The 23,533-nt window shown below is 43.6% G+C and overlaps 1 long non-coding RNA gene across 2 annotated transcripts in view; it reads left to right on the top strand.

The window, feature by feature from the left end:
- The window catches only part of LOC131506414 (uncharacterized), a 46,824-nt gene that overhangs the window by 20,465 nt on the left and 2,826 nt on the right, over positions 1–23,533 (top strand). The window contains exon 3 of one of the 2 annotated variants that reach the window (XR_009258920.1): positions 10,709–13,575. The exons of the other annotated variant lie outside the window; for it this stretch is intronic. This is a non-coding gene — a long non-coding RNA (uncharacterized LOC131506414). Of the gene's footprint in view, positions 1–10,708; positions 13,576–23,533 lie in introns of those variants that run through there. 2 annotated transcript variants of the gene reach the window in all.

Genomic DNA, 23,533 nt, shown 5'->3' with positions numbered 1-23,533 from the left:
AGTTTGAAGAAATCCAGTACCAATTTATATTCTACTTCCTGCCTCTTTCTTTGCATAGATTCATTAATCATAGATCTTTCAAGATAACTTCCCCTGATATTTTGTACTACCATTTACCGGTTGTGTGATTTTTAAAAACAGGTTGATTGAGGTATAATTTACATCCTATAAAATTCGCCCATTGTAGGGCTGCCTGGCTGGCTCAGTCAGTAGAACATTCAACTCGATCTTAGGGTTGTGTATTTCAAGCCCCATGTTGGGCATGGAAACTACTTTAAAAAATTCACCCATTGTAAGTTTACAACTCAGTGATTTATGGACATTTATAGTGTTGTGGAACCATCACCATTAGGCAGTTTTAGGATATTTCCACCTACTTTCTATCTCTATACATTTGTTTTTTCTAGACATCTTTTAGAAATGGAATCATTCAATATGTATTTTGTGTTGAGGTTCTTTCGCTTAGCATAATGTCATGAAGTTTTATCCATGTTGTAGTATTGGGAATTCATTACTTACAATTGACAGATATTATTTCATTGTATGGGTATACCACATTTTGTTTACTCATTCATCAGTTGATGGACATTTAGACTGTTTCCAGTTTTTATTTATTTTTTATTTTTTTTAATGTTTATTTATTTTTGACAGAGAGAGAGTCAGAGAATGAACAGGGGAGGGGCAGAGAGAGAGGGTGACACAGAATCTGAAGCAGGCGCCAGGCTCTGAGTTGTCAGCACAGAGCCTGACGCGGGGCTCGAACTCACAGACCACAAGTCATGACCTGAGCCGAAGTCGGACGCTTAACCGACTGAGCCACCCAGGCGCCCCTGTTGCCAGTTTTTAATTTGGCTGTTACGAATAATGGTGCCATGAGCATTTGTGTGGACATGTGTTTTCGTTTCTCTAATAGGTTCCTAGGAGCGGGGTGGCTGGATTGTCTTACAAGTTTATGTGTAACTTTTTAAGCAACTGACAAGCTATATCCCAAAGTGGTTGTACCATCTTATATTCCCATTCACATAAGGGTTTTAGTTTCTCCATCCCTTCACAAGCTCTTGTTATTGTCTGCCTTTTTGATTATAACCATCCTAGTGGGTACCTAGTGGTATCTCCTTACGGTTTTAATTTGCATTTCTCTAATGACTAATGATTTTAACCAGCTTTTCTTGTGCTTGTTAGACCTAAGTATATCTTCTTTGCAGAAATGCATATTCAAATATTTTGCCCATTTAAAAACTTTGGTCAACTGTCAAGTGCTGTCTATATATTCTGATGCAAGTCTTTTGTCAGGTATATGGTTTGTACATATTTTGTCCCAGTCTGTGACTTGTGGTTTTTTTTTTTAATGGTATCTTTTAAAGTGCAAAAGTTCTAAATATTGATGCTGTCCAAATTACTAGTTTTTCTTTAATGGCTTGTGCTTTTGGTGTCAAGTCGTGGGATCCTGAGCAAGTTGTCTAACCTCTTGAAGCCTGAGTTGTTTTGTTTATAAAATTGGAATAAGAATTCTTACCCCTAAGGCAACTGTAATTTGAATCTGATTTCTCGGCATCTGTTTGGGAAAGAGGGAGGTATAAGCAGAGACTGAAAGTTCAAAGAAATTCTGTTCTTGACACTTGTTTTGTTCTTGTTGTGGCTTTCTGGAAGGGTGGACTTGGTATGTGTAAAATCTGTTGAAAATATCTGCTAAGAAATTTTGCTTTCATCTTTCTTGTTAAAATTTATTTACTTACTTTGAGGAGGGAAGGGGCAAAGAGAGAATCCCAAGCAGGCTCCACACTGTCAGCACAGAGCTCAGTGTGGGGCTGGGTCTCATGACTGTGAGACCATGACCTGAGCCGAAATCAAGAGTCGGATGCTTGACTGACTGAGCCACCCAGGCACCCCTTGCTTTCATCTGATCCAAGAGATCAGCTTCACAGATGGAAGGGAATAAGCAGGATATCCCAAAATACATAGGGTTAAAAAAATGGATGAAGTTGCCTGGGAAAGGTGAGGGGCAGGGGTAAGGGGTTCTGAAGGGGCCTGAGGAAACTTTTGGAATCATAGCTATGGAAGTAATCTTGAGCATGATAGCGGTTTCACAAGTGTATACATAGGTAAAAACTTAGATTATATGCCTTAAATATACTGTTTATCATATATAAATTATATCAATAAAGCTGTTTTTTTTTTTCAAAAAGCCATTAGGATGGCTGTTTAAAAAAAAAAAAAACCAAAAACTAGTAAGTGTTGGCGAGGATGTGGACAAATGGGAACCCTTGTACTCTGCTGATGGGAACGTGAAAGGGGAGAGCCACTGTGAGAAAGTGTGTGGGTCCCTCAAAAAGTTAAACATAGAATTAATATGTGATCCAGCAATTCTCCTCCTAGGTAAATGTCCAAAAGAATTGAAAGCAGACCCTCAAACAGGCATTTATATAGCCACGTTCACAGCAGCAGTATTCACAATAGCCAAAAGGTGGAAACAGCCCAGGGGTCCATCAACAGACAAATGGAGAAACAGAATGTGGTCTAGCCCCTAGAGCGGAATGTCACACGGCCTCAAAAAGGAAGGAAATTCCGACACACACTGCAACATGATGAATCTTTACGATATTATTGCTCAGTGAAATAAGCTACACACAACAAGATAAATATCGTGTGGTTCCATTACATGAGGTACCTAGAAGAGGCAAGGCATAGAGATGGAAAATAGAGACTACCAGGGACAAGAGGAGACAGAGATGGGGAGTTGGTGTTTAATGGGTACAAAGCGTCTGGGATGATGTAACAATTCTGGAAATGGATAGTGGTGATGGTTGTACAACAGCCATGTGAATGTCCTTAATGACACCGAGCCATGTACCTAAAGATGGTTAAAATGTTAACTTTTATATTATGGATGTTTTACCAATATACAAAAAGTGCAGGAGAAGGGAATTGTGGCGTGATAAATCAGTTTAAGTGGTAATAACAATAAAAATATGTAGCGAGAAGTTGACGGATGAGCCCCAGGGATGAAGTCAGAAGTAGACAAATTCTGCTTCCTTCCTGGTTCTTTTATCTTGCCACTCACACCTATCAATTATTATAAATTTATTCTCCTATTTCTCCACTCCCTTGTTGTCAGGCATTTAGATGGAGGCGTGGGGAGATAGGAAGTGGAAAATAAGTGGAATGCAGTTAGCCTGGGGAAGAGAAGATTTGGGGGAGGCCACGACAGCTGTGGTTAAATATTTACAGGGCTGTCGGGCGGAGGGAAAAGGAGGCTTACTCTGTGTGCTCCAGCAGACAGAAACAGGATTTCTTGGGAGGATCTTTCCTGCCCCTGGAAGAGGAATAACATTTTAATAAATAGAAGAAGACTCCTTTGAACGTTGGCAGTGAGCAGACAGAAGCTGAGGATGCTGCGGAGGGCTGTGCTGCCTTGGGTGGGAGGTAGACCAGGCGTCTCTGTGTCAGCATCCCGGCAGGAAGAAGGAGGACCTTTCAGCTGCCATTTTGAAGCATATTTAATGAAGGAACCCTTCCAGAGGTGTGCGCAAGATTGAGGGAGCCTGTGAGGGATGTTGCTCCCAAGACCTAGCGCAGTGGGAAGGCCTTCCCATCAGGCCTGGAGTAGCGAAGGGAGGCAGCGCTATTGGAGGAGGCCAGGGGAGGTGGAGGAGAGGACCCTTCAACTGCTGCAAGGGGGACCACCCAGGAGAAGCTGCTAGTCACGGAGGGAGCGGCCACCGGCAAAGCCATGGCACCCAGGCAGAGGAAGCGCAGGGATGGAACTTCCTCCCAGCCTCCCATCTGCTGCTCCTGACTCTCTCCGGGCAAACCCAGCAGCCAGCACGCACAAGGAGTGAAGTAATGCAGGTTGTAGGGAGAGACCATCTTCCTGGGGGACTGAGCACGACAGAGAAATGTGTCCCTGTGGTCTCTCTCCTTCCACCTCAGAGACCTGTAAGCTTTGAGGCTGGGATGCACTTCCAGCAGACGGCTCAGTTCTATTCCCCCCACCAAAAGACAAAACCAGAAAACCTTGAAAAAAGCAAAAGACCCAAAGATTGCACCTGATGGTCTGTGAATGACTAGTATGTCATATGAAATTAAGGAGGTGCTTGTGTTATCTGGGAATACGTATAGGGTCAGGGAAATGCCCTTGAAGACTGGAAGATAGGAAAGAAGCTGTCCGTCAGGCAACAGATTTATTGAGCACCTACTGTGTGCCAGACACCGTTCTAAGTGGTGTAGATCCAGTGGTGGGTAAGACAGAAGTTCTTCTCCTCTTACCTAGTAGAAGTAGGAGGCAGAAAATAAAGATGTAAATAAATAATTCTAGGTGCTGTCTATCACACAGTGTAGTGAATTGGTTAGATCACCAAAGCCTGTGTGACCTTTGTTAAGTTACGTGACCTTTGTCTCTGTTCCGTATCTATAAGTGGGGATTAATGATTACACTTGCCCAGTGGTGGTGTTAATGAGGATATTACTAGTTAGTGTCCGTACAATGTTTAGATCCATCCCAGGCACATAGAAGTGCTACATATAAATGTCTGTTATTCCTATCAGGCTTTGAGAAGTATTAGATAAGAGATAATAAAGCAAAAACAGAGAAAAGAGAATGATGGTTCTGAACATGAGGACTGGTGAGCAGAGTCACTGACGTCAGGGAAGGGCCAGAGTTCCTGGGCCACCTGCACCTTCAGAGTGCCATCGGTTTTGAGGGACAAATGAAATGACACTGAAGAAAGCACGTTCTTGTGGCCTGTTTAATGATAAATACAAGGCTGAGTTCTCCATGAAAATCAATGGTAACTCTTCGTCAGTGTCCAAAACAACACAAGAAGACAAAAAGCCAGAAGTAAAAGATGCTTGCAAGAGACAGAACCATAGTATCTACGAGCTCAGACTCTGGAATCAGATTGATTGGCACAAGTTCAAAGCCAGCTGTACCATTTACTGTTGCTTGACCTGGGGCAAGTTACTTAACCTTGTTGATGACCACTTTCCCCTTTTGGAAAATGGAAATAATAATACCTACCTCCTGGGTTATTTTGAGTCTGAAATGAAACCATCTAAGGTAATTGCTTAGCATAATGCCTAGAACATTCTAAGGCATCTATCCAGAACATGTTGCTGTTGCTTATTGCTATTATAAAAAGAGAGAACGAATACCTATGTATGACTTGAAAAGGGTGAGCACAGTAAAATACAGATTTTTCTTTTTGCTTTAGTTGCTCTTTATGACCTCAGGGTTTAAAAAGGACAACTTTTGAATTTCTTGGCCAGCTCCGCATTACCCTAAGAAGCAGCGTCCTGTGATGCCCTCACCAGACCAGAGCATCTGCTCGTGTTCTGCATGAGCAGCTACCAACAAAAAAAAAATCTCCACTCAATGAAAAAGCAAAATGTTGTAATGATAAAATTCAGTACTCGAGCTTTATTTTTGAATGATTATTTTGACATTTCAAGCTTACAACAGGTAGTGAATTAGATATTGCTGATGAAAATTAATTGGGAAAATTGATACTTAAAAATTTTGTGATTTTTTTCAGCTCTTTTCTGAGCACAGTCTGTTCCCTGAGCAATCTTAGGGTGCTGATTTTTAAAATGAGTCCATTTTGGTGATAGCTGCTAATTTGTGCCCTGGTAGTTTCTTTTTTTTTTTTTTTTTAATTTTTTTTTTCAACGTTTTTTATTTATTTTTGGGACAGAGAGAGACAGAGCATGAACGGGGGAGGGGCAGAGAGAGGGAGACACAGAATCGGAAACAGGCTCCAGGCTCCGAGCCATCAGCCCAGAGCCTGACGCGGGGCTCGAACTCACGGACCGCGAGATCGTGACCTGGCTGAAGTCCGACGCTTAACCGACTGCGCCACCCAGGCGCCCCGCCCTGGTAGTTTCTAATAAATCAAACTTTGATTAAAAGAAAGTAAAAAAAATGATGGTGATTCTCCTCTTCTCCCCTCCATAAAACATTTTGTGATTGAAATATTTCAACTTTAACTCTTCAAAGTTACTACTCATTTGCAAATTGCTTACAGAGCACAAATTAATACATGAGTATCAGAGTTGGGTTTGTTCTTATTTTTTTCTTAACATTTGTTGTTGAGAGACAGACGGAGTGTGAGCTGGGGAGGGGCAGAGAAAGAGGGAGACACAGAATGTGAAGCAGGCTCCAGGCTCCAGGCTGTCAGCACAGAGCCCAATGTGGGGTTTGAACTCACTAACTGTGAGATCATGACTTGAGCTGAAGTCAGAGGCTTAACCCACTGAGCCATCCAGGCACCCTAGATTTTTTGTTTTTTTAATGACATGTTCTATCTTCTTATACCAGGAAAGACAAACTGCTTTTTTCCTAGGTAGTTGGGTTTTTTTTTTATAAAATACCTTGGGATAGATCTTTACTTTGATTCCTTTTATTCTGTTATTAAAATAAATATCCTCCTTAATCTGCAAGAATGGGGAAGAAGTCTCATCTATTCATTATGAGAAGAATTTTAATGTGCTGCTTAGTTATTTCAGATACCTCACTATCCGTATTATGAATGGAAACCTAACTAGAAATAAAGTGCTTTTAAAACTCCTGTTCAGAATAAGCATAGATAAATTGTGATGTGCCACAAACCAAATAGAACTATAACATATGAAAATTAATTATGGGATTCAGAAATTGAAAATATAGCTAAGGAATTTATAATTTTATGAATTATAAATTAGAATTATAACTGCTATTGGTTTTAGACTGACTATCCCTTTATTCTCAGATAAATCCAAGAAGTTTATGAGGGGAGAAATTATGTTGAAGTTTTTATTCTTGAGGCAGTTTGTCATTTACCATTAAAATAGTTACAACTTGCAAATTAATTAAGGATGTTTGGCAACGTGGAAAAGTCCTCTGTAGTTTTCCTTTTCTACTTTAGGACTTAATAATTTATTTAGTACTTGAGTACTAATCTATTTTAGGGACCAAGGACAACTGAATATGTAAAACAAAATCTTGCTGTTGTATTTAAGGACATTTCCTTTGTTTGGTCGGGTTTTTCTCTCTTTTTTTTTTGTGCCCCTCCCCTGCCCCCCACTCCTTCTGGGGAAAGCTTACCTCTTTATAGTGCAAGCGATTTTTTTTTTTTAATTTGAATATTGTTTATTTTATTGCAGATTTAATTTGTATATTCTTGCCCACAAAAAAATCAGTAAAGGATATGATGGCAAGCGATTTTTAATTCACCTTGAGAGGCAGCTGTATATTATGAAAGGCAGTGTTTCCCAAGTCAGATCATTTGTTTCATGTCCGTTGCCAATCTTGTAGAAAGATTCTCCCTCGGGGATCTTCGACTGTCATATAATATCTCCTTTGCAAAGTGGGCCTTTCTCCTTAAGGAGAACTCACTAGCATGAGGTCGCTGGCTTCAATATGTACAGCTTCTTGTCTGAGCCCCCCCACGCTGAGTTCTTTTTTCTGTTCCTCCAGAGGTCATGTCCGACACAAGTGTCCCCACTGTGCTGGGTCAGCAGGAACACAGGATGACCATTTTCATTCATCATTATCTGCCTAAATTTAGGGAAAATAATATCCCTATTGATTTCTCCCTCAGGTTTCCCCTACAAACTGTTGCTGTACAGAGAGAGTAATTATTTGTTTTCATGCTGTAGGCATGTGTGAGAGGGAAAGATGGGTTCTGTGCTTTTCAATTTGGGCAGGACATTAGTGAATAACGAACACGGTACAAAGAACATCTGATAAAATCTTATTTCTTCCAGTAGTCACATTGAGACTATTTCAAGCATGTACAAGATCAAGCATCCACTAGACCTTTTTTATTTTTTGTAACTTCTGCGGGTTTCCATAGAACTCCAGAAGTGCTGGGCCCTCTTTTAAAAATTAACTAAAAAGGGAAAGAAAAAGAGCCTGCATTTTCTGGGGTTTCCCCACAGGCTTTTTATCTGTTTAAACTAGCGGGGATTTTTCGCATATTGACATAAGCATTCATTTGCTAATTTCTTGGACATTAAACTGCATGGAGCCTTCCCCAGAATCTTGAATGAAGCTGAAATACTTGGGTCCTCAGGGCTGCTCAAGGCCTGCATCATTCCGTGCACACATATGGTTTTTCCTCCTCTATCTCCTTAGATAAAAGTCAGTGCTGATCGCCTTAAGGAAAGAATGAGTTAAATGGACCAATATTCTAGGCCTGGATCTAAAAACCCAGCCTTTTCAGAGGCCCCTTAGCACCTGCAGCAGCAAGGTCATTTGCACATACATAAATAAATAAATTAACAATGAATAAATAATTTAATCCCAGCCACACAATGCCACCTTGCAGATTTGATCCTTTGCAGCTCCCAGTGAATCTGTCCATTTTCTAATTCTTTTTGATAAAGTCCTCAGATACTTGCTGACTGTCAGGCTCATTTTCTTATTATTTTCGCTTGATTAGTTCTGTAGCACCCAAGGTTGCCCTTAAAATCCACGTCTCTTGTGAAGACTCGGAAAGTCCTTCTTTTTAGCAACCTTCCCCCCCTTCCCCCCCGAAAAGGATGGAAAACCTGTCCTTTCTCCACACAGAAGCTTGAAAGGTTTCTGTCACGAGCTTCCTCCACCCAAGTGCAAAAGCAGCTCATTAGGGTAGCGTGTGTTCGTGGCTTCTGTACCCAGTGCACTTGGGTGTGCCTGTGTCTTGTCTCCCATGTCTCTTGGCCCAGCTGGCCGCCCTGTTGGAGACAGCACCAGGCCTTGGTGCCCGCCCACCCAGTCTGTTGGCCAGGCTGTTTGTTACACGGTCTTTCAGGAAACATGGTGGCCTTTGCTGGAGAGGAGAGGGTGGAGGGTTAGCTTTTTCTCTTTTCTTTTTCAACTGGCCAATTGCTCATTCCCCGTTTTCAGGCTGCACATTTTGTTTAGGCTATGGGCCCAGAGGCAGGAGTCTTGTCTAATTCACAAGTGTCTGATCCCCATGTCTGGGCTGGGCCTTAAGTGCCTGGAGCTAAGGCCTCCTCATGTTGGGTTACCACTGCCCACTCACAAGCCATTCTGTCTCCTCCCAAGGGGGCAAATAATAGCCTTTAAATAATGGGGACCAAATTCTGATTTATCGAAAAATGCAGACTCTCTAAGTCAATTTTTCAGTATCCTTCAACATTTCTATAGAAGTTTTCCATGAATTTTGACTGTCAAGACTTTGGGATTTTCAAGATTTACTTTGTAATTTTTTTTAAAGATTTTCTTTCAGGGGCGCCTGGGTGGCTCAGTCAGTTGAGTGTCTGACTTCAGCTCAGGTCATGATCTCACAGTTCATGGGTTTGAGGCCCGGGTCCAGCTCTGAGCTGTCAGCACAGAGCCTGGATGGAGCCTGCTTCAGATTCTCTGTCTCTCTCTCTCTCTCTGCCCCTCCCTCTGTCAAAAATAAAATAAACATTAAAAAAAATTTTTAGGGGTGCCTGGGTGGCTCAGTTGGTTGAGCGTCTGACTTTGGCTCAGGTCATGATCTCACTGCTCATGAGTTCGAGCCCTGCATCGGGCTCTGGGATGACAGCTCACAGCTAGGAGCCTGGAGCCTGCTTCAGATTCTGTGTCTGTGTCTCTGCCCCTCCCCCACTCCCTCTCCTTCCCTCACTCTCTTTCTCTCTCTCTCAAATATAAATAAACATTAAAAAATTTTTTTGAAGATTTTAAGTAATCTCTACAGTCAGCATGGGGCTCGAACTCACAACCCCAAGAGCAAAAGTTGTATGCTTTACTGACTGAACCAGCCAGGTGCCTCTCTCTAATTTTTTTATCCTTCTTCTGGACCGTGGAGTGAAAACTCACTACGTGGAGTTTTACAGTTGTTACTTTTGACTAATAGTGATTCTCTTGAGTACGTAAAGGAGATGTAAATGAAAATTGTACTACCATATGAAAATTTGAAAAAGTAGGCTCCACAGCCTGCATGGAAATCTGCTACACATGTTCTATAATCTCATTATGTATTTCCTTTTATGTGATAAAATTTTAAGAATGGATTTTGATATATTTGGGTGCATTTCAGCAATTGCCCAGAAGGGCAGACTTCCTAGGCTGAACTGTCAGAGCCCTTCAAGAACTTGGTTCCATCATCTGAATCCTAAAAAGGCTAATAATCTTGGCTCCAGATGAAGTCAGGACACCCTGTCAACGAAATCCCTTGGCTCAGAAGGCTCTGGAAGAGCACGCTGCTGTGTGTAACGCACAGGGAAGTGAACTCTGACCACAGTGATATTTTGTGCGTTGACACTGTTCCAGCTCAAACAAACCTTCAGGCCGCAGGCACCAAAGTCATGAATTTATATCAATCTGTCATCTCTGAACAACTTAAAAAAAAATTGGGGGGACACTTGGGTCGCTCGGTCATTTGAGAGTCGGACTTCGGCCCCGGGTCGTGATCTCACCGTTTGTGAGTTCGGGCCTCTCATGGGGCTTGCTGCTGTCAGCACAGATCTGGCCTTGGATCCTCTGTCTCTCTCTGTCTCTCTCTCTCCTCGCCTTCTTGTGCTCTCTTTCTCTCTCAAAAATAAACAAGAACAATTTAAAACAAGTTTCAGTCTCCCAGAGATCCATCATTTGGATGTTAATAGTGAAGAGAAATTGTAACTTCAAACGCCTGCATTACAAGTTTGGGCTCAGTGTTTTTTGTTTTCACACAGTTACGCTGGGGACACCGGGGCAATCAGCACTGCACTAAGGAGAAAGGATGATTTCTTCTTTTTTCAGGGGAGGGTTATCCAGTCTTTTTGATGAGAAATCTCTCTAGTGGATGTCTCTGTGCTCTGTAAAGAGCGGTTTATGAGAAGCCAGAAGAGTCTACACTCCCAGAAAGAAAGACCACAGCGGAGACCCCAGGAACAGCGGAACTTCTACGGACACATCACGCGCTACGTCTTCACAGCAATTGTTGCCCTTGCTTGTTTTAGGAAGTTACAAAAACATTTCAAACTCACAGAATAATACGAGAATGCTAAAGCAAACACTTGTTGCCCTGCTCCCCAGGCTCAACAGATGTTAACATTCTGCCCTATTTGCTTCGGCTCTTTGATCACATTTTCAGATGTGACCAACACCGCCTTTGTCTCTCTCCCTGATCACACCCCGGCCGTGTCTCCCCAAGGTGGTTCTGAAGATAACTGTAGATTTCAAGGAAACTGTGCTTCATTCTCTTTGTCTCCATAATGTGCCTGGTAGAATCAAAGTATCGGCCCGGTGTTGTACAGACATGGGCCACGTGTATGAGCGCTCACACACGTGCACACGGAGCAGAGGGTGAAGATCGTTCATGAAAAGGTCAACAGTTGGTGTTCGACCGAATTTGGGATGTTTCCTCTTTGCACTTTTATGAATTGTCACATGTTCTTATTGATCATATGCTTAAGTGATGATAAAGTAATAAGAAATAAATAATGATAAAAATGTTATGAAATAATAACACCTTTTACCATTTTCAAGTATCACATTGTAAGGAAAAGTATGCCAAGGCTCTTTCTAACTCCTGTAAGACTACCGGAAGCCTACCTGTAGCTACTCTTCATGGCAGCTTCCTCTGCCAGAGGGTGTAAATCAGTAAGAAAACAACCAGACATTGATGCTCAAAGGGGTCTCAGATTAGCTCCCAGGAGATGAACATCATCATCATCATTTTTTTTTTAAAGTAGGCTTCATGCCTAGTGTGGAAGCCCAACGTGGGGCTTGAACTCACGACCCCGTGATCAAGACCTGAGCTGAGATCAACAGTCTTAACCAGCTGAGCCACCCAGGTGCCCCAGATGAACATCATTACCGAGATTGTATATATCAGCAAATGGGATGAGTCACGAAACCTGCATCTGGTGATAAATATCCAGACATTTTTAAGAATAGGGCTGGGGCAGAGGAGAAGATCTCAGAAAAGTGTTAAGGAACTGGAAGATATTGATAAGAAGAAATGCCAAGATCTGGTATCTCCGATGACACCTTATGAGTGAGGACTGTTCTAAGTGCGCTGAGAGGACAGTCTCTGATAAATGTGAATGAGGCGAGGTAGTCGGCTTTTCCACGGAAGCAGGGAGGAGGCCTGTCCAACAGAGCTGCCAGCCTAATGTCACCTTCATGCAAAGCTAAAAAGGCCACCCCCACCCCTGGGTGGACACAGCTCTTGGCAGGACACAGCACTTAGAGTGCAGGCTGGTTTCAGCCCGTTTCCCCCTTTTTCCTGGTGCCTTTGTACAATGCCAGTGTGTGCAGCTGTACACGGTCTCCAAGTACAGCCTCTTCTATGCTCCTTCAGCGTCATGCCCTCTTTTATCTGGTTCCGTGGAAGTGGCCTCTCACTTCACAAGATAGGTCTGGCACTTGGGTGTGAGCCCTGAGGAAAGCAGGCTTTGGACTGTTTTCACAGCCTACTTTGGTTCTGATCAGACTTGGTGAAAGGAAATTCTTCAAGCTGAGTCTTGCTCACTCAAGCTCTGCTTAGTGGTAGGGTGGAATCTTTTGCTTGTTAGAAGCATCCGTTTGCTGTGTCTCATCCTCTTTGCCTTCATCTTCCCTCAGAATCCCTTGAAAATGGGTGGTCTAGGGCAGGGTTAGGATATTCTTATTTCTCATATCATTCCTTAGTCATAACCCAACACCTCAACATTTGTCATCGCGAGCACCCATTTAGACAGAACTCACTGAAGGAACTCAACAGAAGGAGTATCTCATCTGCTCTTAAAGCAAACGATAAAATGTCCTTGGCCTGGTGGGGCAGAGTAAAAGGCAATGTCCTGACCCATCCCTACTGGGGAACCAAGGGGGAGGATGAGTGGGAAAGATCCTGAGCTCCTTCTAGAGGCCAACTGGGCCTCCATTCTCTTCCTCTAAACGTACAGGCCCTCTTCTGGATCTCATTCCCCTAGTAACAAGAGTGGTAAGCATGTCCATGGGCCAAACTCCGGCCTGACCAGCAGAGTCTCACTCTGTACAGGCTTCTCACCTCTCGGTAGGGTAGTTAACAAGCAGGGAAAGAAGGACTGGGGTAACCATTGGGTTTGTTACTCAGCTGGTGGTCGGAATAGTACTTAGTGTATGAGAAAAGCCTGCCAGAGGCCATTTCTTCTTTAAAAAAAATTTTTTTTAACATTTATTTATTATTGAGAGACAGACACAGAGTGTGAGCAGGAGAGGGGTAGAGGGAGGGAGAGACACAGAATCCAAAGTAGGCTCCAGGCTCTGAGCTGTCAGCACAGAGCCCGATGCAGGGATTGAACTCACGAACTGTGAGATCATGACCTGAGCCAAAGCCTATCGCCCAACCAACTGAGCCACCCAGACGCCCCTGCCAGAGGCCATTTCTGTCAGATATATTATCAGTCAACTGAGCTGGATGACAGGAGATAGCTATCCATGTGGTAAGTGCGGGCCATATTACACTTGTCAATTCCACGACTGCTGTTCCTTCTTGTGAGTTTACTACTTGCTTTGTTGTTCTTGTAGATGCTGCTATTAAGTGAATTTCTGTCACCAAGGAACTTTTTGTGGTGTTTATCTGTGATTCCTCAAGATAACTATATTTGGAAGTTTCTGGTGAATTTTAATTGTCTTATGTAACCTAAATAAAAGTTGGAAGTCAGTTCTGAGTTTCCTCTTGCTGTGGTTGGATTAAATTAGTATTTAGAAAACAAAGCTTCCTTTAGTCTTTTCTTTTTTCTTCCCAGATTTATTTACGATAATTAAAAATCTGGTTTCCAAACACTGGCAGGCAGTAGAGATAGGATTTGAATATGTAGATAAAGTGAACTTAAGGGGGCTCATGCTGGAAAACACGTACATCCCTTTAAAGAGGTAAGAAGCCTTATATTGTTTAAAGAGGCTTTTTTGAAGGTCATACAGTTGCACTGACCTTTTTTCCTGAGGTTTCATTTCCTTTCTGAATGTATACTTTTACTCAAGAATACATTATAATCGAGTTTCAGAGAAAAATTGATAATCTCCTAAAGAAAAGCGGTCATAATTCATTATGCGTGATCCAGGCATGCTTTCATTTGATGGAGTTTATTGGAAGCATCCGCTTTATTATGAGCAACTTGCTTTTCTGTAAGCCCTTGAAATAGCGTGAAGACATACACAACTCAATGGCATGAAACTGAGCTGGACTGTATCTCTGTACATATATTTACCCTCGTTCCTTTCAAAATGAGATCTCTCATTGTTCCAGTAGTCGTACCACTCAAAATATTGTATCTGAAGCTTTGGTATTCATCCTGAAATAACACGAGGAGAGATCCCTACTCTTTGGGAAACACCGGTCGCAAACCAAGACAAGACTCTGAACCTCACACAGTTTGTAAGACATTCTGGCCACTCACCAAAATCTGTCCATTTTCCCCATGCCAAAATTAGCCCCCCTAGAAGAGGTGATAGCTCCTTCAAGATGTGTTCTAAGACATGCAGCTGTGCTCCAGACGTACTGGTCGGTAGAATACGAACAGAGCTAGGATGTCACATCCCTGGTGAGCCGAGTGGCCTCAGCCTCTGTGCACCACTGTCTAGAGCCTCACGGCTTCTTTTGCTGTGAGGCCAAGGAATGAAAGGAAAGCTGTTGATGACGAAACATTGATTCTGGTCTCCCAGCCGAGCCTCAGAGGGTATCATGGCAAGGAGTACGGGAGTCACTTGTTAGATTTCTCCCAAATAGGAAATCCTCTCCTGTTCATATCTGTCACATCACTCCTGCCCTCACAAGAGTGACTCTAACCCCATCCCTACAACTCAGTATGTAGCTCCTGGTTCCCCTCACTCTTTCCAATGAATAAGGGCTGTATTTAGTATGTTCTTTCACTCTCCTGTTATTTACAACCCATTTTTTTGGACACAATTTAAGCCCCCCTTGCCAAAGAATTTTACTGAATATTTAAGAAACATGTTTAGAAAATTCAAGCATCATTGTTTTTAAGCCAGCCGCCTACTAAATTTTGACACATAAGAAAGATGCTTCAGGGTCTAGGGCAGTGATAGGGTCTTGGGCACCCAGGGGGACATTGGCTGTTTAGGTAAGTAAGGACAGTCAAAGTTGGATGAAATTGATTTTGGTCATTTTCACCTCTCATTAGAAGACATTTTATTTTTGTTGCTTCCTTTTCTCCTTCTGCTTTGTTCTTGGTACTGTTCAGTTTATACTTAAAGCAATGTTACTTTTTGGAGGGGGAAGGGTGGCTGGTAACAGCTGACTTAAAAACCTCATGAGCTCCCCCTGCTGTTTCCCAGGTGACAATACAAGCCCCATTTAGTTTTAAATCCCAGCAGCAAGTAAGAGAAACAATTGAAGAGAACCCCTTCTGGTTTTGCTTGATCTACGTGGCAGAAAAATGCTTTTTAACTTTCTCCTAAAAGTTCACGAAGTCAGAAAGAAATGGAAGGCTCTTTTAGCATTTTTTCCAGGCTCTCTCTTAAGCTAGGAAGCAGGTCTATACCACTTTTGAAAAACTGCCGATGAAGAAATATATAGTGAAGTCACATCACATTTGCAATGGACAGATTAAACCTGAGAGATGTGTTTTTAGTCATTTCCTTTTTGATCTGTAAAGGTTTGGGGGGGAAATGGTTTTCAAATAAGCCATTGACAATAGTTTCTGCTGTGTTTAATTTTTTCCCCAACATTTCTTGAAACTTAAGTTTTTCTTTAAATGTATGCACCTTAATTTAGTGTGCCTTTTCAAACAAAAGATAATTAAATAGCACACAGAAATCACATTTATTAATATTTTTCATATAAATAAGTTAATAGGGTACCATAGTGTATATCACAAGTTATAAAACATCAGAAAATATGTGTTCCTCAGACTACAAATATATATATCGGAACACCTGCCAGTGTTCCATAGGATGGTGAGTGAAATAGGTTTCTGCCTTTGTGTAATATATAGTCTATAGCAGGAGGCATTCATAGAATAAAAATTCAGATAAAAACATAATTGAAACTTGTGAGAGGCGCCCGGGTGGCTCAGTCTGTTAAGTGTCCGGCTCTTGATTTCAGCTCAGGTCATGAGCTTGCAGTTCATGAGCTCGAACCCCCGTATCAGGCTCTGTGCTGACGGTGCAGAGCCTGCTTGGGATTCTCTCCTTCTCCCCCCGCCCCCCCACTCCTCCCCTGCTCACGTGCTCTCTCTCTCTCTCTCAAAATAAATTAAAACAATTAAAAAAAAAAAACTCGTGAGTGATTTGTTGGATATGACACCCAAAGCAAGGCAACAAAAGGAAAAATAGATAATTTGGACCTTATCAAAATTTAAAACTTTTGTGCCTAAAAGGACACTGTCTGTAACAGAGTGAGACAACAGCCCAAAGAATGGGAGAAAATATTTGCAAATCACATATCTGATGAAAGGTTAATATCCAGAATATATAAATAACTCCCACAACTCAACAACAAAAAGCCAACCCAATTAAAAAAATAGGCAAAGAACCTGAATAGACCTTGCTCCAAAGATACGCAAGTGGACAATAAACATATGAAAAGATGCTCAACTTCCATCATTTGAGAAATGCACAACGCGATACCAGCTCACACCCTTTAGGACGGCTGCTGTCAAACCAGAGAATAACAAGCGTGGGTGAGGATGGGGAGAAATTGGAAACTTTGTGTGTCGCTTGTGGGCATATAATGTGGTGCGGTCATTGTGGAAAACAGTTATGTGGTTCCTTATAAAATTAAGAACAGAATTACCATATGACCTAGCCATTCCCCTTCTGGGCATATACCCAGGAGAACTGAAAGAAGGCTTGGACAGATGTTTGTACCCCCATGTTCGTAGCAGCATTATTTACAGTAGCCAAAAGGTGGGGGCCACCCAGGTGTCCATCAACAGGTGGATGGATAAACAAAATGTGATCTATACATATAATGGAATATTATTCAGCCTTAAAGAAGAAGGGCATTCTGACACATGCTAGAATGCAGATGAACCTTGAGACATTATTGGTTAAGTGCAGTAAGCCAGAGGTTTGTCCACCAAAAGGACAAACGTCGACTGGTTCCACTTACATGAGACACCTATAGGAGTCACATTCACACAGAGAGTAGAAGGGCGGGTGCCAGGGAGCAGGAGGAGGGAGGAATGGGGAGTTATTAGAGGGCACGGAGTTTCAGGAAGCAAAGACGAGAAGGTTCTGCAGATGGCTGGTTGGGGACAGTTGCCCAACGGTGTGAATGTACTAAATGCTATGGAACCATACACTTGAAAACGGTGAAACTGGTTAATTTTAGGTTGTATATGTGTTGACCACATTTTAAAATAATTATGATGAGTAGTTTGAAAGAGAGAAAAGCAACAGGTTTCCCCTAGTGGGTTTTTTAGTGGATAAGTGAGTGGCACTTGACAGGGAAAGCGTGAGAGTGAGGGAGAGAGTGTGCGAGGGCCCCAGGCCGAGGAGGACGGCCACTTAGAGGAACCGAGGGAAGACCCGGCAGGCGGGCAGCACAGGGAGACCCGTGGGGAGAACAGGGATGAGGAGGTGGGAGGGGTGGACAGGAGTCTGGAACCCACCTCCGGGCTGCGGTGGGGAGTTTGGAGTTCACTGCAGCAGCGAGAGGTGATTGAAGTCACTGGTGGGGAAGGAAAGGAAAATACGATCTGAACTCCACGTAAACCGACCGCTCAGACTGCTGTGTGGAGAATGGGTTTGGAGGAGCTAAAAGTGTAGCCTGGATGTCCAGTTAGGCCACGCAGTGTTGTTGATGAGAAATAGTGGCTTGGACTGCAGAGTGTCACGGGCCGTGTGGACAAGTGGAAAAATGTAAGCCTTGGGCGAAGGACTGTGTGTAGAGGCGAGAGAGGAAAGTGCCGAGGCCGACTCCCGAATTAAATGCTGTGTCATTGGCATGTGAGGCCGGGATGGCATGTGACTCAATCTGATCTGAAAAATAGGATCTGTTTATTCTACCTCTGGAGAAATCCACTGCTGAGGTAGTTTTAATTCTTCAAAAAACAGTGCTCCATAAACTTTGGTTATTAGCACGACCGTCGTAAGCCATCCACTACCGTGATCAGACTTCATTTCTGACCAGCTGGCTTGTAGGATATGCTGATGACAGTGATCGGGTAACTATCCTGTTGTTTTGAATGCCTCTGGGACAAAAGTGCATTCGGAAGATAAAAAGCGAAGGTGTGTTTCAGAATTTTCAGTGAGGTCCCTGGAACGGTTTCAAACTTAAATTTTTTTTTTTAACATCTATTAGTTTTTGAGAGAGAGGCAGAGCATGAGCAGGGGAGGAGCAGAGAGAGAGGGAGACAGAGAATCCGAAGCAGGCTCCAGGCTCCGAGCTGTCAGCACAGAGCCCGACGCAGGGCTCGAACCCATGAACTGTGAGATCATGACCTGAGCCGAAGTCGGACACTCAACGGGCTTGAACCCACCAACTGTGAGATCATGACCTGAGCCAAAGCTGGACACTCAACGGACTGAGCCACCTGGAATAGTTTAAAACTTTAAAGTCAGGGGCGCCTGGGTGGCTCACATCGGGCTCTGTGCTGAGAGCTCAGAGCCTGGAGCCTGCTTCGGATTCTGGGACTCCCTCTCTCTCTGCCCCTCCCCTGCTCAAGCTCTGTCTCACTCTCTCTCAAAAATAAATAAACGTTAAAAAAATATAAAACTTTAAAATCATTTTCCCCCCTTCAGTATGATTGAAAGACATATTTGGGAAACAAGTGTGGAAAAGACAAGTATGTTGGAGTGGAGGAGGAGAGAATGTGTCCATTCCGTGAAGCTTCGTGGGTGTCCTGTCAGTGAATACAGTCAGCAGGCCAGGCCAGCCTCTGCCCAAAGCAGTGAGAGACTAGTGGCTTCCCTCTGCGTCAGAGATGCTGATCAGGCCAGCGAACTCTTAGGGCCAAAAGGGGGATGTGCAAGGACACGGTGAGCATCTTCCCGACGGACAGACGGACATCCAAGAGCAGAGCAGACAGGCAGAGCTGGGAACAAGTCTGAGGGAGCCCAAGGTGAAATGCAGGATTTACTAATAGTTCATTCCGGTTTAATAAAAACGGAGTGCTTCGTTTTGTCAAAGGAATCCAACCTGAGTCTGATCTAGCCTCTGGATCCAGCTGCAGGCTAGGAAACGCAAGAGGAACGTGTTGAGCGGGGCACGAGTTGACCACCAGCAAAATCCAGCCTCTGCAAGACCCTCCAGGGCCAAATGGCGTGGGCCTCCCAACAGATAAATTGTAAGGAAATGAACCCGGATGGAGGGGAGAGTCTACAGGTTAAAGAAGATTTAGAAGATATATCAAATCTTGTTTAGACGAGCAAGACAAAAACGAAACTATATTACCGTCCAGGGATGCGCGTTTGGGTGATAAAGCTATTTTTAAATATCCAAGCAAGTGGTTGCTGTGGAAGTCAGGACAGTGGCTACGTGGTTGGGGATCAAGGGCTGGGGACCCTGCTGAGGCGACATGGAGATGGCCGGGTTCTGTTTCTTGACCTGCGGGGTAGTTGAGAGTGTCCGCCTTAAAATACATCAAACCAATAGTTGTTTCCTGTGGTTTCCTGCGTCTTTAATTTTACAATGAAAGATTTTAAAAGGTGTTTAGTTCTTATGAAGCATTTTGTTATCGTTAGTCTCTTCCCTAACATTGGCAATGCCGTCACCGGCACGGCAGTCAATTCGGCCGCGTTTCCCTCCGGCTTTATTCTTGTGCGCAGGTAATTCACACTCCCCTTACCACTGTCATTCGTGCCCGGCATTGCCTGCACAGGGATCTGTTTCAGTGGCCGCTTACGGTTAGACCTTTGGGTTGCTTCCACTGCTGTAGCTAATGCTTGTCACGTGTTGTGCCAGTTTGGAAATTGGGGTTAGTTTAATAAAGATGATGTTGTTTTTAATTTGATAGTATGTTTTAATAGGAACAGTAGGAGACTCCGTGTGGTGTTGCATTCTTGCTCTATTCTGCTTAACAAGAAATGAGCCTAATCTTAGGGCGTAAGCTATGGGCTTCCATTGGTCGTTTAAAGACCTTTCTTGAGCCCCTAGGCTGTGCTATAACCTCTGCTACATTCCGGTGCTAAAGAGAGGAATATAATCTATTGCCCATTCATTCATTCATTCATTCTAGTGCCCTTTTTATCTTCTTTTGATGTTTGTTTATTTTTGAGAGAGATAGAGTAGGGGGGAGGGCAGAGAGAGAGAGAAAGAATCCCAAGGAGACTACACTGTCAGCACAGAGCCCGACGTGGGGTTCAAACTCATGAACTGTGAGATTATGACCTGAGCTGAAATTAAGAGTTGGACACTAAACCGACTGAGCCACCCGTGTGTCCCTAATCTAGTGCCCTTTTAAAAGGCTCAGAAACAGGGGTGCCTGGGTGGCTCTTGGTTTCGGCTCAGGTCATGATCTCATGGGTTTGTGGGTTCAAACCCCACAATGGGCTCTGTGCTGGCAGTGCAGAGCCTGCTTGGGATTCTCTCTCTCTCTCCCTCCCTCTGTCCCTCCTCTACTCATGCTGTCTCTGTCTCTCTCAAAATAAATAAAAAGTCTCAGAAACAATCAGCTGTCAAAAATAATGCAGAATCCTAAAACTTGAGTAAACTGATACTGGGTTTCAACTCTGTAGAGAGAAATCTCGTGTAGATGCTACGAACACGGGTCCCCCCATCTCCATTCTTGTGCTGAAGACTCAGTCTACACAGAAATCGGAGTGATCTTTTTATTTAAAAAATTCTTTTTATTGAAGTATAGTTGACACGATGTTACATTAGTTTCAGGTATACGACATAGTGATTCATCAACTCTTTATGTTAGGCTGTGCTCACCACGGCATACCTCCCATCTGTCACCATACAAGGCTACTACAGTTTGGCCGACTGTATTGCCTGTGCTGTAGCTCTCGTCCCATCTGTGTTCCAGAACTGGAAGCCTGTGCCTTCCACTCCCCTTCACCCATTGCCCTTCCCCTCCCCCCTGCTCTGGCAACCACCAGGCTATAGAGTGATCTTTTTAAAAGGCATATCTGGTCAAATCTTAAAGCAATTCACTAGTCATCTGGGCAACCATGAATTCCTTAAAAGTTCCTCTTTCATGCTTCTGAGCCTTCATACAAGATGTCTTTTCTACCTGAAACCCTCTTCCTTTACTTCCCCAACTCACTTCCTATTCTTCCTTCAGGCATCAGCTGAAATGCCCCTTTCTCTGTCCCATTTGGACCAGTTGGGAGCCTCTGCTGGGGACACTGCCCCCACCAGCACCCCACATGTTCCTTTTTAGCATTTATCACACTTTACTAGTTGTTTGCCTGATTCCTTCTATTAGGCTATATAGGCTTAATCATGGCCATCGCTTGCCTTACTCCCCATTTCCTCAATCCCTGGCTTAGGCACCTAACAGGTATTGTGAAATGAACGACTGACTGGGGCTTTGGCAGGTGGAGTGAGTAACACACAGAAGGGCCTAATGAGAGGGGGAGGTAGGGAGGCGGGGCTTCAGGGGAAGCCGTCCAGAAGAGCAGGTGAAGCCATCTCAAAGGGGAGGCTGCAGTTCAGCAGGGAAAGAGGGGAGCTCAGGAGGTTGGGGGTGGTGGTGGAACCACTTTCTAGAAGAAAGGGGCAAGGGTGTTTGCAAAGGCAGGAGAGGGCTTGGCAAGTTCAGGGAGCTCCAAGCAGTTTGGAAGCCAGAATGGTAACGGGTAGAACAGGCAAGCTGTTTAGACCCAGTGGCCCTTACTACTTAGAAAGACGTGATTTACCAGAAGGATGTTGTCCAGAGACAGCATCACACATCCCATTATAGGGGCAGCCCACAGGATGCGGTTTCTGATTCCTGTCTCAGATGCAGTATTTATGGGATGATCTCATTTTATTTTTGAGAGAGAGAGAGAGAGAGAGGGAGAGAGAGAGAGAGAGAGAGAGAGAGACTAAGCACGAGCAGGGGAGGGGCAGAGAGAGAGGGAGACACAGAATCCGAAGCCGGCTCCAGGCTCTGAGCTGTCAGCACAGAGCCCGACGCGGGGCTTGAACTCATGAACCATGAGACCACGACCTGAGCCCAAGTTGGACGCTTAACCAACTGAGCCACCCAGGCACCCCAAGAATGTACCAATTTTTTAAATAAAAAGAATTGGGGGTGCCTGGCTGATTCAGAGGAGCATGTGACTCTCAATCTCGGGGTCGTGAGTTCGAGCCCTACATTGGGTGTGTCGATTACTTAAGTAAATGAATAAACTTAAAAAAAATTTTTTAAAGATAAAGAGAAATGTAAAATGACTTAATTTGTGTGTATGCACGGACTATCTTTTAAAGGATACATAAATAACTGGTAACAGTGACTGCTTCCCAGGAGAAGCACTGGATGGCTGGGGGCAGAAGTCGGAAGGAGACTGACTTTTCACTGTTTACCCTTTTGTACTTTTAATGTTTTATATCATAGAAGCATACTGGCTATTTAACACTTATTTTAAAATTAGTGTGTGCATAGTAAGTTTTTAAGGAAATGTATAAAAAATGTTAGTGCTTATAACTGGATGGTGGGATTATAGGTGTTTTTGTGTCCTCTTTTATACTTTTGGATGTGTTTATAGCCTTCTGCAATGAGCATATGTTGCTTTTGTAATTAGGTTTTTTTAAGTATATTTGTTTATTTTGAGAGGGGGGTAGGGACAGAGAGAGAAAGAGAGAGAACCCCAAGCAGGCTCTGCAGTGTCAGTGCAGAGCCCCAAGTAGGGCTCGAACTCAACGAGCTGTGAGATCATGACTTGAACAGAAATCAAGAGCCAGATGCTTAAGTGACTGAGCCACTCAGGCACCTCTGTAATTCGTCTTTTAACGGGAGGTTATTTTTTTCAACCTGGATTTTAGAGACTTTAGGACATCCAACTGCCTGGTTTTGAGGCCCCAGAAAACCACAACTGGACACAAGAAGAGTATTCTTGAACTTAGATCCAAACCAGACTGTTCTAAGAAAGTGTGAAAATGTTCCTGATTGTGGCAGCTGTTGCATGGAAGAAAGAGCTCTGGGCTGGGGAGCAAACATATGATGGTTCAAATCCCAGCTCAGCCACAAAAGAGACTTTGTGTGACTTAGGACAGACTCTCTGAGTTAGCCTTCATCTGAAACTTGAGGGTGATGTGACCTCCCACAGAGGTTACCGTGGAGATGAAGTAGTGCGCCCAGCACTGTTCCAGGCAGGGAACCTTGCAGGGACCGCAAGGAGTGCCTTTGGGGGATTGGGCCATCTCTTAATTTTCCTCAGCTCAGCTAAGGCCTCCCCGGTGGGCGTGTTTGCAGCTTTAAGACAAATCCCCTCGCCCTACTCTGTCCCTTAGCTGCTCTGAACTCCATTTAGAACCTTCTGTGTCTGATACCTAGCAAGTCCTAAAATAAAAACCTCTTCCTTTCTTCCATTCTAGATGTCTTCTCTGATGCAGAGAGGAAAACACTAAGACTGGCTCAAGAGAAAGGAGACAATGAGTTCACACGATGAAGTTCTTGTTTTTGTTTTCTCGAAAATTCAATATCACACACACACGCAGTCAGTTAAGCGTCCGACTCTTGATTTCGGCTCAGGTCATGATTTTGTGGGATTGAGCCCCACTTT

The sequence above is a fragment of the Neofelis nebulosa genome, chromosome 3 (assembly GCF_028018385.1).
Source record: "Neofelis nebulosa isolate mNeoNeb1 chromosome 3, mNeoNeb1.pri, whole genome shotgun sequence".
Taxonomy (NCBI): Eukaryota; Metazoa; Chordata; class Mammalia; order Carnivora; family Felidae; genus Neofelis; species Neofelis nebulosa.
The sequence above is the reverse complement of the archived record's forward strand: the minus strand, read 5'-3'. Positions and strand labels throughout refer to the sequence as shown.